The sequence below is a fragment of the Coregonus lavaretus genome, assembly GCF_964263955.1.
Source record: "Coregonus lavaretus genome assembly, contig: HAP1_SCAFFOLD_2069, whole genome shotgun sequence".
In the NCBI taxonomy this organism is placed as follows: Eukaryota; Metazoa; Chordata; class Actinopteri; order Salmoniformes; family Salmonidae; genus Coregonus; species Coregonus lavaretus.
In genome coordinates this window covers 61064-76120 of record NW_028165030.1, presented here as the reverse complement: position 1 = coordinate 76120, position 15057 = coordinate 61064, and the positions used below count along the sequence as shown (strand labels likewise).

Here is a 15057-nt window from a genome sequence, read left to right as displayed (position 1 = left end):
ATCTAAAATAATAGAGGTAATGTCCATCCATAACGTAATCTAAAATAATAGAGGTAATGTCCATCCATAACGTAATCTAAAATCATAGAGGTAATGTCCATCCATAACGTAATCTAAAATAATAGAGGTAATGTCCATCCATAACATAGTCTAAGATAATAGAGGTAATGTCATGTAGTTCATTGTGTACTTGCATTTATTTACTTTTCAGCCATTGGAATCTGCTGAGTGAGAATATGCGTGCCGGGGTGAGTTATAGTCACCTCTAAAGTAGTTAATGTTGGTAAAATGGACCAAACATTCATTTGTGGAAATCCTGCAGGACCTTTAATCCTGAACCACTGCTTTAATTGACTAGCTTGAGTAAATGGTTCTACATTTTATATCAGTGCAGCCCCTTTAACAAACTAACTCTGTATGGTCTTTTAACATTGCAGATGAGCAGACATGAGTTTAGTGCCAAGTGCATGGATATTGTAGCATGGGTGATGGAGTCTACATCCACTGTGGTTGTTCCCGCCCTTGACCTCACCATGCAGATAGAGCTCTCTGATTCGCCAAGCTCTTCTGGATCAGGAAGTAATGAGGCAGGAGAGGTGACCTCTCTTGGCCGCAGCGTCAGATTCAGCTGTAATGGAGGACCCAGCAGGTGCACCAGCGCAAGAACTGCCTGCAGCACACGCACTCCCACGCCTTTCCCCTCCTCTCACAGGTACCTAGCCCTATCCCCTCCTCTCACAGGTACCTAGCCCTATCCACGCATCTCACAGGTACCTAGCCTTATCCACGCCTCTCACAGGTACCTAGCCCTATCCATGCCTCTAACAGGTACCTAGCCCTATCCATGCCTCTCACAGGTACCTAGCCCTATCCGCTCCTCTCAAAGGTACCTAGCCCTATCCTCTCCTCGCACAGGTACCTAGCCCTATCCCCTCCTCTCAAAGGTACCTACCCCTATCCCCTCCTCTCACAGGTACCTACCCCTATCCACGCCTCTCAAAGGTACCTAGCCCTATCCTCTCCTCGCACAGGTACCTAGCCCTATCCCCTCCTCTCAAAGGTACCTACCCCTATCCCCTCCTCTCACAGGTACCTACCCCTATCCACGCCTCTCAAAGGTACCTAGCCCTATCCCCTCCTCTCACAGGTACCTACCCCTATCCACGCCTCTCAAAGGTACCTAGCCCTATCCCCTCCTTTCACAGGTACCTAGCCCTATCCCCTCCTCTCACAGGTACCTACCCCTATCCACGCCTCTCACAGGTACCTAGCCCTATCCCCTCCTCTCACAGGTACCTAGCCCTATCCCCTCCTCTCACAGGTACCTAGCCCTATCCCCTCCTCTCACAGGTACCTACCCCTATCCCCTCCTCTCACAGGTACCTACCCCTATCCACGCCTCTCACAGGTACCTAGCCCTATCCCCTCCTCTCACAGGTACCTACCCCTATCCACGCCTCTCACAGGTACCTAGCCCTATCCCCTCCTCTCACAGGTACCTAGCCCTATCCCCTCCTCTCACAGGTACCTAGCCCTATCCATGCCTCTAACAGGTACCTAGCCCTATCACCTCCTCTCACAGGTACCTAGCCCTATCCACGCCTCTCACAGGTACCTAGCCTTATCCATGCCTCTCACAGGTACCTAGCCCTATCCATGCCTCTAACAGGTACCTAGCCCTATCCATGCCTCTCACAGGTACCTAGCCCTATCCCCTCCTCTCAAAGGTACCTAGCCCTATCCTCTCCTCTCACAGGTACCTAGCCCTATCCCCTCCTCTCAAAGGTACCTAGCCCTATCCTCTCCTCTCACAGGTACCTACCCCTATCCCCTCCTCTCACAGGTACCTACCCCTATCCACGCCTCTCAAAGGTACCTAGCCCTATCCCCTCCTTTCACAGGTACCTAGCCCTATCCCCTCCTCTCACAGGTACCTACCCCTATCCACGCCTCTCACAGGTACCTAGCCCTATCCCCTCCTCTCACAGGTACCTAGCCCTATCCCCTCCTCTCACAGGTACCTAGCCCTATCCCCTCCTCTCACAGGTATCTAGCCCTAACCCCTCCTCTCACAGATACCTAGCTCTATCCCCTCCTCTTTTTGCAGGTATTTCCTGTTATAGGTACAAATATCCATTCCAGATCCACTTAGTGAGAAATACTACTTAGATACTACACAACCACTCTAAAACGTTTACTCTGAAGGTTAATGTTTGCTCTGAGTGTGGTTTGAGATGGTTCACAATGCTTCCTTTGAATAATAATAACAAGGTTGAGTTTGTGTCCCAAATTCTTGGATCATATTTTTTATTTTGTTACCATATACTATTCATTTATGTTGTGCATTCTGCAGGTCCATGACCTCTTTGCTAAGTGAGAACGAAGAGCGATATGTCTCCTCACCTGAGGGTGGCGATAGAGAGATGAGACACAGACAACACTCAGCACCACTGAGATCTGTGTTTGGCATCTCTGAGGACTCTGTCTTCGACATGGTCCAGAGCGGCCAGTCGCAGGGTGACATCGTACCGCTGCCCAAACGGAGTAGACAGGAGAAATACAGACCTAGCAAAATGTCAACGGACGGCAAGTTTATGATGGGTATTGTCGAGTTGGTTATAAACCTTCTCAACTCCAGATTGGCTGAGCTAATGCGAAGTGTCAGTCAGGGAACTCTAGTTCTGCTGACTGGAAGTATCTCAGCAAGTCAACAGTTTGCCCAAGAGATGCTAAGCATGGCGACTTCTAAGATGTATTCCCATGCCATAGAGCATATTGCGCTCGGCCACAAGTCTCCCCTTGAGTTAGAGAGGGAGCTTGAGGCCATCTTGGGTCCTCTGGCTGGACAGGTCATAGTCATCATCATAGATAGCATCATCAAGGCTAAAGCCAACGGAGGAAATGAGGGGAGAGCGTCCAGCCCCTTGACCTATTTTCTAACTGCCATTTCGGCAGAAATACAAAGCCTAGTGGTTCACAGATCGGCTAGCAGACCATCCACCAGACTGTCCAACAACGACCCACTGCTGAACATTTCCAAGTCAAAGGTCTTAAGATCAGTTCTGCTCAAAATGGCAGAGCTCTTTGGCCAAGGTCCAAGTGAAACCTGTCTAGTTCCACTAGTCCAGAGTCAGTCCAACAACTCCATTTGCGACTGGACTGTGAATGCAGGCACCATTCATCCAAGTACATTTCTGTCCGACAACAGAGTGACAGAAGTGCCATCCGATGTTGTGGATCTTGTACTTGAGGTTTTTTGGATAACAGGATTTTTGGATAACAGGAACCGGTCAAGGCCACAGAGTGCCTGCTCCCACAACTCAGCTAGTGGAGCAATAGATATGAGAGCTCTTGCTGGGGACTTGGTCAGACAGGTGTCTGTCAAACTCAGCCCATTTGTCTCTGAGAGTCAACTCTCCACCATGTCCATGACAGATCTGTCATCATCTTTTTCTGACTCCACCTTGAAGCAGTTGTGTTCTCGCTCTGTTGTTGCTCTGGCAACTGCCTGTCAAGCAATCAAAACAGAGCTTGAGAACCAGAGACCTACCAACCTGGCAGCCAGAGACCTACTATCGTCTCTGGTAGAGACCATTGAGGACATGGATATCTCTGACATCCTCCAGGGCCCGTCGGCCATTTTGGAGGAGGCTGCTGTGATAAAGCACCCAGAGATGTCCACCTCGACAATATACAGATCTCTGCTTCTCGACTCATCTCTCGCCTCCTCTAAGATGGTCACTGAGAGCATTATCTTCAACAACCCATGCCCATCAGAGGAGAATGTGAGTATTCAGAAGGAGCTCCCTGCTGATAAAGTTGACATCCTCCATGGTCAACCAGTGGAGGAGTATATTGTCAAAGCTGAGCAATGCATCACTCAGGTCATTCAGGATGCAGCTGTGACATATACTGCTGCGCTGGATAAAACCGACACTTGTGGGAAACTGTCGGAAATCCTATCTGTCCATGTTTCCTCAGAGAATATTGAGGAGGCATCCTCTGATCTCTTTGGTGGAATTATTTCCGACCTGCATGAGGTATCTGAGGTCAATAAGGCCTCCATGCGTACGAAATCAGGTCGCAAAATGTTCTGGGTGGAAGTGAGTTCAGGTTCCCAGAAGATTTATACCAAAACCCTGGACAAACTAAGGAAGCTGTTCACCTCCCACCATCTCACTGAGGGAAAAAATACTCCTGTGCAAATCGAGCTTTCTGCAACTGGACTACTTGTAACTGAGGCCACTGTGCAGGAATCTCCTGTAACTGAGGCCACTTTGGCAGTGTCTCCTGTACAGAAGACAGACAGTAAGACCCTTCTAAGTCCCCAGCCTCAGCCTACCAGCTCACCCTCGACACCTGCACTAAAGGGGTAATCAAACAGGTGATCTCGGTGCTGAGGGTGGACACTTCAAAGGAAGACTGCTCCGCTTCCGTTGGGGAGAGCACGTCAAATTCATCCTTCGACTTCAACCAGAAGTTGGACTCGATAATTTCGAAATTGGAGGACCTCACCATTTCGAGTGATGTGACATCAGCCGAGATTGCCACACTCACGCGATCTCTTAGTGCAGCCAGCAGAACCTCTAACATTTCCATCCAGAGCTTTCACAGTGCTGAGTTCCGAGCTAAGGCCAAACACATTGTGAGTGAGACCATTCTCAGAGCTGCTAGCAAAGCCAGCCATTCTTTGCTACAGAGCATGCCTAGCACCACCTTCTCACACCATGCAGTTTCTACAGCCGAAGATATAGTAAATATTATCATGCAAGACCTTGAAAGTGTATCCCAGTACACTGTGGACGACGCAGACTCCTTCCCACTAGGAGAGAAAAAGCTGGAGTTCCAGCTCAAACCCAGAGTTGTCTTTGACAACTTATTGGATGCTGCTCAAACCATGTACCACAGAGTAAAGGATAGACTGAACATCTTTTTCTATTTTCCACCAGTGTCAGTCACCACAGCCAAATATGTGCTGGACTCCGCCCCTGTGGAGACACTCAGACATTCTAAGTCCGCTGACACTGCTCTTGTTGAGGACAGGAGCCGCCCTCCGTCTGTGAGAAGTGAGAAGCCTTTGTCAAAAGTCTGTTTGGCTAAAAGGTCTAAAGCCCTTGTGTCTTCGAGTGGCTCTTCAACAGACCACCATATAATTGACACATGCAGTGAGGATGTCACTCTGCCCACCAGGAGTATGTCAGTTGTGAGCAACAACAGTTTGAAGAGAGCCTCTCCTCTCCACGGCAGTGGATTGAGTGAAAGTTGCAAACCTCTTGTGGCTCTAAAAGACGTAACAGTGGCAGTCAGCCAAGAAGGCTTTAGCAAAACTGCAAAGAAGACGCTCAGCTTGATCCTAAATGTGATCAAGTGTAGAGTGGCCAACTCTGAGAGTTCATCTGTTGGGCAGATTGCAAGTGAGGAGTGTCTGATAGCCACTAACATGTTAGACTCTGTACTGGAGAGCCTTGACCAGTTGCCTGACATGAGCGCTGCCGATAAAATCACAAGGACAGAATCCCATACCTCTATCGCAATGGACGAGACAGGTTCACGGTCAACGCTTGTGAGCCAACAAGAAATAAACATATCTGACACCAATATCATAGTGAAAACTATAATGGACACATTGAAGACGGACGACCCAGAGATGACTTCAGCAGAAGAACATCTGGATAGGCTCCTGTCAGTTGAAGCCCTTCAAGGTGCATCTGGCAACCTGATCGCAAAGGTCCATGGTCTCATTCAGGAGATAACCATAAACCGCCAGCTTCAATCCATGGTTGGCCACAGAAGCCTCTCTCAACCAGCGCTGCCTAAACCAGCCCTGAGGAAGCTGTCAAAGGACGATGCCTCAGAGCTCATTTACAACTTTGCCCAGACTTCTGTTAGGAGACTCCTGGGGCAGTGTATGGGAAGGCCTATGCCACCATCGGCTGAAATGGTTTTGGATCAGGTCATCAAGTTGATGACAGACGTGGTGATGGACAGCCTGACTTATGTGTCCAAGTCTACAATGGAGGATGGTAAGTGAAAGTACCTATTTTCATCTGCATAGGACTTAATTGTAACATGATGCTCAATACATTGCGTTTTATGATGTGAAATTCACTGGTTGTGTCCAAAATGGCACCTTCTTCCATATTTAGTGCACTACTTTTGACCAGACCCTATGGGCCCTGGTCAAAAGTAGTGCACTATAAAGTGAAGAGAATGCCATTTGGGATGCAGTGACTGACTTCAATGGCTGCGTCCTCTTCTCCCAGTTATTGTACACAGGTCGGTCACACTAGCGTGCTCTTCTCACTCAGACACCAGCAATGCCACAAGTGACATCACTCATGGTGTTGTAGCTGACCTTAATGCTACTGAGGAATTCCCTGCCAGGAGCCTTAGCCCGGCTGATGTAAAGGCTGACGGCATGGCCCGTCTTCCCTCTGCCAGAGGGGAAGAGACTAAGAAGAACAGGAAGTGGCGTTTCCTACCGAAAATGCATAAGTTTCCAAAGATCATGATTAAGGTAGGGTGCTCTGTGTTTTGAGATTACCTCTGTAAGGCAGGGCTGAAATTTACCCTACAGATTCACTACACCCCTATTGTCTCTCAGCATTAGAACAAAACTGTTGTCATTGTCTTTAGGAGGTTGAGTGAGGACGCTGTAATGCAATCCTAATACACATGGGAGAGTCCCAAATGGCACCCTATTCCCTATATAGTGCACGACTTTTTACCAGAGCTCTCTGGGCCCTTGTCAAAAGTAGTGCCTTACGTAGCGAATAGGGTGCCTTTTAGGATGCACACTCTGTATTTTACACAGGCTCAGTTGTCCTGATGTGTTTTGTCAACAGCTGTTCAAGACAAAAGGGGAACCGAAGAGACACCCTGAACAGGATGCGCTGCCTACCAAACATCTCAGAGAGACTCATATTTCACAGGGTAAGTGATAAGCATCGATAATGTCATATCGATGTATCACCCTATGACAAGCTTGTTAAAACAGTGACAACAGATACAGGCAGACCGACGGACAGACATGCAGACAGACAGGCAGACTGACAGGCAGACGGATGGGCAGACAGACATACAGGCAGACAAAAAGACAGGCAAACAGGCAGACAGACAGACGGACAGGCAGACGGACAGGCAGGCAGGCAGACAGACAGACAGACTGACGGACAGACAGACAGACAGACAGACAGACAGGCAGACAGGCATACAGACGGACAGACAGGCAGACGGACAGACAGGCAGACAGGCAGACAGACGGACAGGCAGACGGACAGACGGACAGACACAAACACACACATTCATTTTCTGATTATGAAATGTTCTCATGACAGATGCTGAGTGTGAGGTTCCAGAGGTTCCATCCACTTCCCCACCCAAGGAGGACCTGACAACCACACCGGCCCCTGCTCCCCAGGAGTCCCAGTCCCGTAAACGCCCACTCATAGTCAGGGTGTTACACGCTCTCTCCAGAGCCATCTCCAAACCATTCACAGGAGCTTCTGGGAAGAATAATTAGCCAAATGCCTGATTTTATTAATATGATATTTTAATCAGAGCCTTTATTTAATAAAACATTACTGCATTGATTTCTGTCTATAGTAGTCTTCATGTATGTGCAAGATAACGGTAAAGTACTTCAAACCACATAGTCAAAAGTATTCATAGTGAAGTACCGTTTATGATTATTGATTGTGGAAATACACATAATACAGAAAAGTTGTTGTCACATATAAAGACAGACATAAAGGAGAACTCCGTAGACCAGTCACATTCTCAAGCCATAACTAAATCCATGAATGGATCTCCTATAAGATGACAGGAGAACATTTGTAACACTTTCTATGAAGCCTATATCTATAATGCACACACTCAAGTCATTTACATTTTACATTTTAGTCATTTAGCAGAAGCTCTTATCCAGAGCGACTTACAGATAGTGAGTGCATACATTTTTTTTTTCATACTGTCATACACTCATAATGACTTAACTGAGTTAAGTGTTAAGTAAAGTGCAGTTATAAACACATAATGAGGGCTTATTATGTATTTCTTGCAATAAAAAAAGAAAAATGCTACTAGTTTATTAAATATTCATGACTGCTATTGCACGGCTCATGTCCACACTTCTGTACAATAGGGGGCAGTAATGCACCATAACGTTGGATGCCAACTGCCTATAAACCCCACTGAAGAAGAAAAAGCTACTCATGTAATGCATGCTGGAAAGCAGACAAAACTAATGATTTGCAAGAGATCTAAACACGATTTATAAGCTACTGAACAACAAGTCCAAGAAATCATTGCTAACCGCGTTTGCACTTTGAACAGATTTCTCGACAATAATAATGGAAGATGTGACTGGGGCTCAGCTCATTGCAGAGGCACTAAAAGCTCAGGTGAAGTGTGTGCAATATATATAAAACAGTGTTATACTGTGTAACCGTGTTGCTAATAATATATTAGTCGCTGATCATGTCCTTGGCAGTGAGAATGTAACACTATGAGTTGTGAAAGTGTGCCATAGGTCATTGCACTGGTATAGCTAACTATTAATATTGTTGTAGAAAAACATTTAGATGTTTATGTGGAATAGTATATGTTAACACCCTTGTTGATGCATGCCAATGTGTGTGTCAATGCAAAGAAAATCTAAACTACATTGTAACAATTCATATACAATTCAGTATGAAAATGTATGCACTCACTAACTGTAAATCGCTCTGGATAAGAGCGTCTGCTAAATGACTAAAAATGTTTAAAAAAAGGTAAATATACTGTATCTACATGTAACTCTCTACAGAATGTAGAATATATGTTTGGAATAGTTGGTGTTCCAGTCATTGAAGTAGCTAAGGCAGCTCAAGCCTCAGGAATCAAGTATGTGGGAATGCGCAATGAACAAGCCATAAGCCACCTTTTTATTACTAAACCAGCTCTCCCCAAATCATGTGATATTAACTACCCGTACATAGACTACAGGAGCGTGTAGTGTGTGAGGGTCAGTTTCATAGCTTTTTTGCATTGCTAATTATGTCTGCCTGTCTGTCTGACCCTTTGTGTGTCTGTCTGCCTGTCTTCCTGTCTGTCCCTCTGTCTGTCTGTTCCTCTCCAGTCCAGGTGCGTGTCTGGTTGTGTCTGGACCGGGACTCATCCATGCACTTGGTGGAATGGCCAACGCTAACATGAACTGCTGGTATGCTAGAACTCCACAAACAGAAGACCCTACTACTCATGTTCAGTGGTCCTTTCAAAAGAAGGGATGCTATCCGCACACTGCAAAAAATGATCTGAGGACTCCAAACTATCTCAGATTGTCAGTTGATGTCATTGTGTGATACCTCTCTCTCTGTAGGCCTGTGATTGTTATTGGAGGCTCCTCCGATCAAAACCAAGAGACCACTGGGGCGTTTCAAGAGTTTCCACAGGTACCGATTGAACCATGATATTTATGACATTTGAACATTAGGGGGTTGTTTCCCAGGACACAGATTAAGCCTAGTCATGGCCTAAAAAGCAAACTCAATAGAGAATCTCTGTCTGGGAAACTGGCCCTAGCAGTTTAATTGCTGAAAGAGGAAATAATTTGTTATTTGTGGTCCTCTTTCTCTGTCAGGTGGAGGCATGCAGATTGTACAGTAAGTTCTCTGCTAGGTCTAGCAGTCTGGATATGATCTCCTCAGTGGTAGAGAAGGTATACAGTCTACTCTGACTCCCTCTGTGTAGTCCTCTTCATATCATTTGGTATCACCTGCAATTGTCTTTTTTCTGACCTCTAATTTTCCAGCTTAGCAAGGTACCTTAACTGCTTCATAAGAGCACAGCACAGCCTTAATTGATCTGAATTTAAGGGTGTTTGGTATGTCTAAGGCAGCACGCACTAGCATGTATGGACGTCCAGGTGCTGTATACGTAGACATATCTGGGGACATGGTCAATGCTAAATTGGACAGGAGCAGAGCCAGGTTAGTGGCCATCACTGTCTTTCATCCATTTAAAATGTATACTAATGTGTTACTGTTGAATATGTATACCTCTGAATTCACATCACCGTAGTCATTTTTATTTTATCTTGTTATACCTTTTAACGTCTGAAGTGAACCAGAAATTAAATTACTTAGAAAATATAGCACTATATCAAAATATTCTCATCAGAGAATAGCAATAAGCCTCGATAGACCTTCATGGTTTATTTACATATGCAATAAAGTTGCTAGGTAACATGTTTAATGTTTGACCTATTATTTATTATTTCCTTTGTCAGAGAGGTGCCCTGTAGTCCACCTCCTCCTGTGAGTATGGCTGACCATATGGTGATCACAGAAGCACTGGCGGTCCTGAAAGGAGCCAAACGGACTTTACTCATCATTGGCAAAGGTAGGCATTGCTTTTTTAATAGCCAGATAATCTGGGGGAAACAGAACTAAAATCTTGCATAATTGCGTCAGATACTTGGATAAGGTCTGGGGAGATGTTAAGAGAAAGATACTAACTTCACTTGCGAACTCTCCACCCCCCTAAACGGAAACTCTCTGCAAGTTTCCGGCAAGTTTATGGGCCAAATGTCCCCTCCCGTTCTGAAATTGAAAAGATGCGAGCACCTGCGAAATCGGGATTTGTCCAAATGATTAGTGGTGAAAAATCAGCGTACCGGAACAAAGTTGTCACATCCCATTCTGTTGACAGACGCTACTTCCAGTTATGTTACGTGCGTCTGTCCAAGAGAGATCAATAGCCAGCTGAGACGCACTGTAACACATATAGCACTGTACCACGGTTCAGTTGAAAACTGGGCCACGTTCAGTCGACAAATGTTGTTGACATGATTTCTCATTCTACCTGTCTGAGAGGCACATTCGTTCTACATGCTATATTTCTATCTGAACGTTGCACAACGTTTTGCTCAGCTGAATGCATCCCAGTTGTGAAGACAAGTCTGTTGAAATCCGTGTGGCAGTGCCCTCTGTCTGTGTCCCTCTGCAGGTGCAGCCCATTGAAGAGCAGAGGGGGCTCTGAAGGAGCTGGTGGAGGGGTGTGACCTGCCCTTCCTGCCCACCCCCATGGGTAAAGGGGTGCTGCCTGACGATCACCCCAACTGTGTTGCTGCTGCCCGCTCCAGGTCAGCCTCTCCTTCTCTCAGCTGGCATCATATTCATGTACAGACCATTGACTGTATAAGTAGGACCAAGAATTTCCCTGACCATTTGAACGGACCACGAAACTCCTGAAATCCCTATCTATAACTAGTCTCTCCTGGCCAGGTCATGTCAATGTAAACTGGTGTCAATCAAACAACTACACTACTCCTATAACTAGCCTCTTTTCATTACATTTTGTTTTGTCCCTGCTCTCCTCCTCCTCTCTTCCTATCCTCCTCCTCCTCTCTTCCTATCCTCCTCCTCCTCTCTTCCTCCTCCTCCTCCTCTTCCTATCCTCCTGGTTCTATGGTCTTGGTGGGGACTGCAGAGCTCTGCTCCAGTCTGATGTTGTGGTCCTACTTGGTGCCAGACTCAACTGGATCCTGCACTTTGGCCTTCCCCCCAGGTTTGACACCCAAGTAAAGGTCATCCAGCTAGGTCAAAGGTCACCAGTAGGGTTTCTTTTTTTTCCTTCTTTTTTTCGGATTCCAGATTTTCTGCTTATTCCGTTCTGATTTCTGGAATCTTCCAACAGGGATTTCTGGGAATTTGGGGAAAGTAACTGTAATTTTGCAACCCTAGTCACAGGTCATTTCATAGTGAACTACATTTCATTGTAACCAGGTATAAAGGTATTTGACTCAGTCTATTGGATTTAGTCTATCAATTATATAGCTTCTCTATAAGTCTTTGTGGTCTCTCCAAATAATTTCATGGCTGTCTTAGTGCTGTACAGTACATCTATATTTAAGCAATAAGGCCCGAGGGGGTGTGGTATATGGCCAATATACCACGTCTAGGGGCTGTTCTTAAGCACGATGCAACGCAGAGTGCCTCGACGATACAGCCCTTAGCCGTGGTATATTGGCCCTATACCACAAACCCCAGAGGTGCCTTATTGCTATTATAAACTGGTTACCAACGTAATTCGAACAGTCAAAATAAATTTCAAATCAAATCAAATCAAATTTTATTGGCCACATGCGCCGTAATACAACAGGTGCAGACATTACAGTGAAATGCTTACTTACAGCCCTTAACCAACAGTGCATTTATTTTAAACAAAAAAGTAAAAATAAAACAACAACAAAAAAAGTGTTGAGAAAAAAAGAGCAGAAGTAAAATAAAATAACAGTAGGGAGGCTATATATACAGGGGGGTACCGGTGCAGAGTCAATGTGCGGGGGCACCGGCTAGTTGAGGTAGTTGAAGTAATATGTACATGTGGGTAGAGTTAAAGTGACTATGCATAAATAATTAACAGAGTAGCAGCAGCGTAAAAGGATGGGGTGGGGGGGCAGTGCAAATAGTCCGGGTAGCCATGATTAGCTGTTCAGGAGTCTTAAGGCTTGGGGGTAGAAGCTGTTGAGAAGTCTTTTGGACCTAGACTTGGCACTCCGGTACCGCTTGCCGTGCGGTAGCAGAGAGAACAGTCTATGACTAGGGTGGCTGGAGTCTTTGACAATTTTGAGGGCCTTCCTCTGACACCGCCTGGTATAGAGGTCCTGGATGGCAGGAAACTTGGCCCCAGTGATGTACTGGGCCGTACACACTACCCTCTGTAGTGCCTTGCGGTCGGAGGCCAAGCAGTTGCCATACCAGGCGGTGATGCAACCAGTCAGGATGCTCTCGATGGTGCAGCTGTATAATTTTTTGAGGATCTGAGGACCCATGCCAAATCTTTTCAATCTCCTGAGGGGGAATAGGCTTTGTCGTGCCCTCTTCACGACTGTCTTGGTGTGTTTGGACCATGATAGTTCGTTGGTGATGTGGACACCAAGGAACTTGAAGCTCTCAACCTGTTCCACTACAGCCCCGTTGATGAGAATGGGGGCGTGCTCAGTCCTCTTTTTTTTCCTGTAGTCCACAATCATCTCCTTTGTCTTGGTCACGTTGAGGGAGAGGTTGTTATCCTGGCACAACACGGCCAGGTCTCTGACCTCCTCCCTCAACGTGACCCATGTTATACGGTCAGATATACCACAGCTTTCAGCCAATCAGCATTCAGGGCTCGAGTCACCCGGTTTATAAAAGGGAACGTGTGTGTGTCAGCCTTAGCATTATGTGGTGGTGCCTGGTTATTTCTGTTGTGTTTAGCTTGAGGTTTGGCCACTCCTCCAGCTGCTGTTACATATGTCACGCACGGCGCTCTTCCTGTCGTGTCGTTGCTGGTATGTTGTAGTAACGTTCCACATACGTTATTTATGTCAAGGTCAATGTCAAGGTTGATCTGTGTGCTGAGGAGATGGGGAACAACGTGCAACCTGCTGCTGCTCTCCTGGGGGACATCAATACTATTGTCAAGCAGGTAACACAACACAGTCCTGGGGGACTGGAGATCCTGGTTTGAATCCAGGCTCTGTCGTAGCCGGCCGCGACCGGGAGACCCATGGGGCGGCGCACAATTGGACCAGCGTCGCCTAGGGTAGTGGAGGGAATGGCCGGCTCAGTTCGTAGAGCATGGTGTTTGCAACGCCAGGGTTGTGGGTTCGATTCCCACGGGGGGTATGAAAAAAAAAAGTTACGTATGCACTAACTGTAAGTCGCTCTGGATAAGAGCGTCTGCTAAATGACTTAAACATGTTAAATGTAGAGGGCCCCGTAAACAGTTCCACAAACGTCAGCATGAGTGCGCTGACTGTGGAAGCACTAATCACTGGACCAAAGCTCACTGTCAGATGCACCAGCTGTGCGTCAAGCAGGGACGGCTTGTTCAATAGGGCGATATGGGCGACGCACTGCCAAACGGGAAAAGGAAGGGATTTTTTTTCTAATCAATTATATCACGGCAACAGCAGTTATCAGTGTTCACGTCTGATCTGCCAGCCACTAAATGTCAAATCAGGCTAAAGTCGTGCTTCAAATGGCCCCGCCCGTTTTTTGGGCGATTTCAGTCAGGTTGAAAATCGCCCAGAAGTCTCTCATAGCCTGTCATGTAAAATCTATTTTTTTCACATTTCAAAGCTTTCAATACATTCTCTATGGGTGTCTGTGGGCATGCACTTACGCGCTTTCGTCATACGTGACGTAACGTTGAACGTAACTAAGACAATGGCGGCTAGCAGCGTCTATGTTGCGACCTGCAGTGTGGCGTTATTTTATGTTTTTAATTTGTAGACTTAGTTTACAAACATTCTGCAAACATTCTGCTTTGGACTGATCTTCGGTTTTGGACTGATCTTGTTGATCGTGTACATACCCGCTACGAACGGACTAAATAATGAAAACGCTGCTGGCAGCGGAATCCCAATACAGCTGGGAGACTTGGCTTGATGACAGAGTCCCGGACAGAGAGGTGGAGCCGGCCGGCTTCACCCTGGTCAGAGCGGACCGCGATCCTGGTAAGAGAGCGACTCTGTACCCCGACATTGAACTGCTTTCTGTGTCATTGAACCTTACTATTGTTGATAAAACAAGTTTACTGGAGAACGGAGACCAAGTAGAGACTTTTGGACAAGGTGGATAATTGTATAATATAAGGCAGTTTATTCAGAGGTAAAGATATCTGGAATCGCGTGCACGGACCCGTTCGTCAAACTCGTAGGGAGTTTATCAGAAGAGCCCCTAAACATTGTGTGCTGACATTTTATACAATAAAATGAAGTAGGTTGAATCTAGTAGTTCTGATCTTCTGATTGGTCCTGATGAGTTGGGCGAGGTCACCTCCAGGCTAGTGTCACTGTTGCATTGGCTCTGAGTCGGGTTCTCTGTCTTCAGATGTTCAGCCTAAGAGAAGAGGATTTGTGTGTGTGTGTGTGTGTTTGTTATCAGTGTGTGTGTGTGTGTGTGTGTGTGTGTGTGTGTGTTTGTTATCAGTGATGATGTGTGTGTGTGTGTGTGTTTATCAGTGATGATGTGTGTGTGTGTGTGTGTGTGTGTGTGTGTGTGTGTGTGTGTGGGTGTGTGTGTGTGTGTC

The 15057-nt window shown here is 46.3% G+C and overlaps 1 pseudogene across 1 annotated transcript; it reads left to right on the top strand.

The window, feature by feature from the left end:
• The first annotated feature begins 8351 nt into the window (after positions 1 to 8351).
• LOC311116373 (2-hydroxyacyl-CoA lyase 1-like) lies at positions 8352 to 13491 on the top strand (annotated as a pseudogene). The gene is made up of 10 exons: positions 8352 to 8402; positions 8807 to 8905; positions 9126 to 9199; positions 9359 to 9431; positions 9620 to 9697; positions 9874 to 9968; positions 10268 to 10380; positions 10987 to 11122; positions 11470 to 11575; positions 13366 to 13491. The product of its transcript is annotated as a 2-hydroxyacyl-CoA lyase 1-like (transcript).
• Positions 13492 to 15057: the final 1566 nt, after the last annotated feature.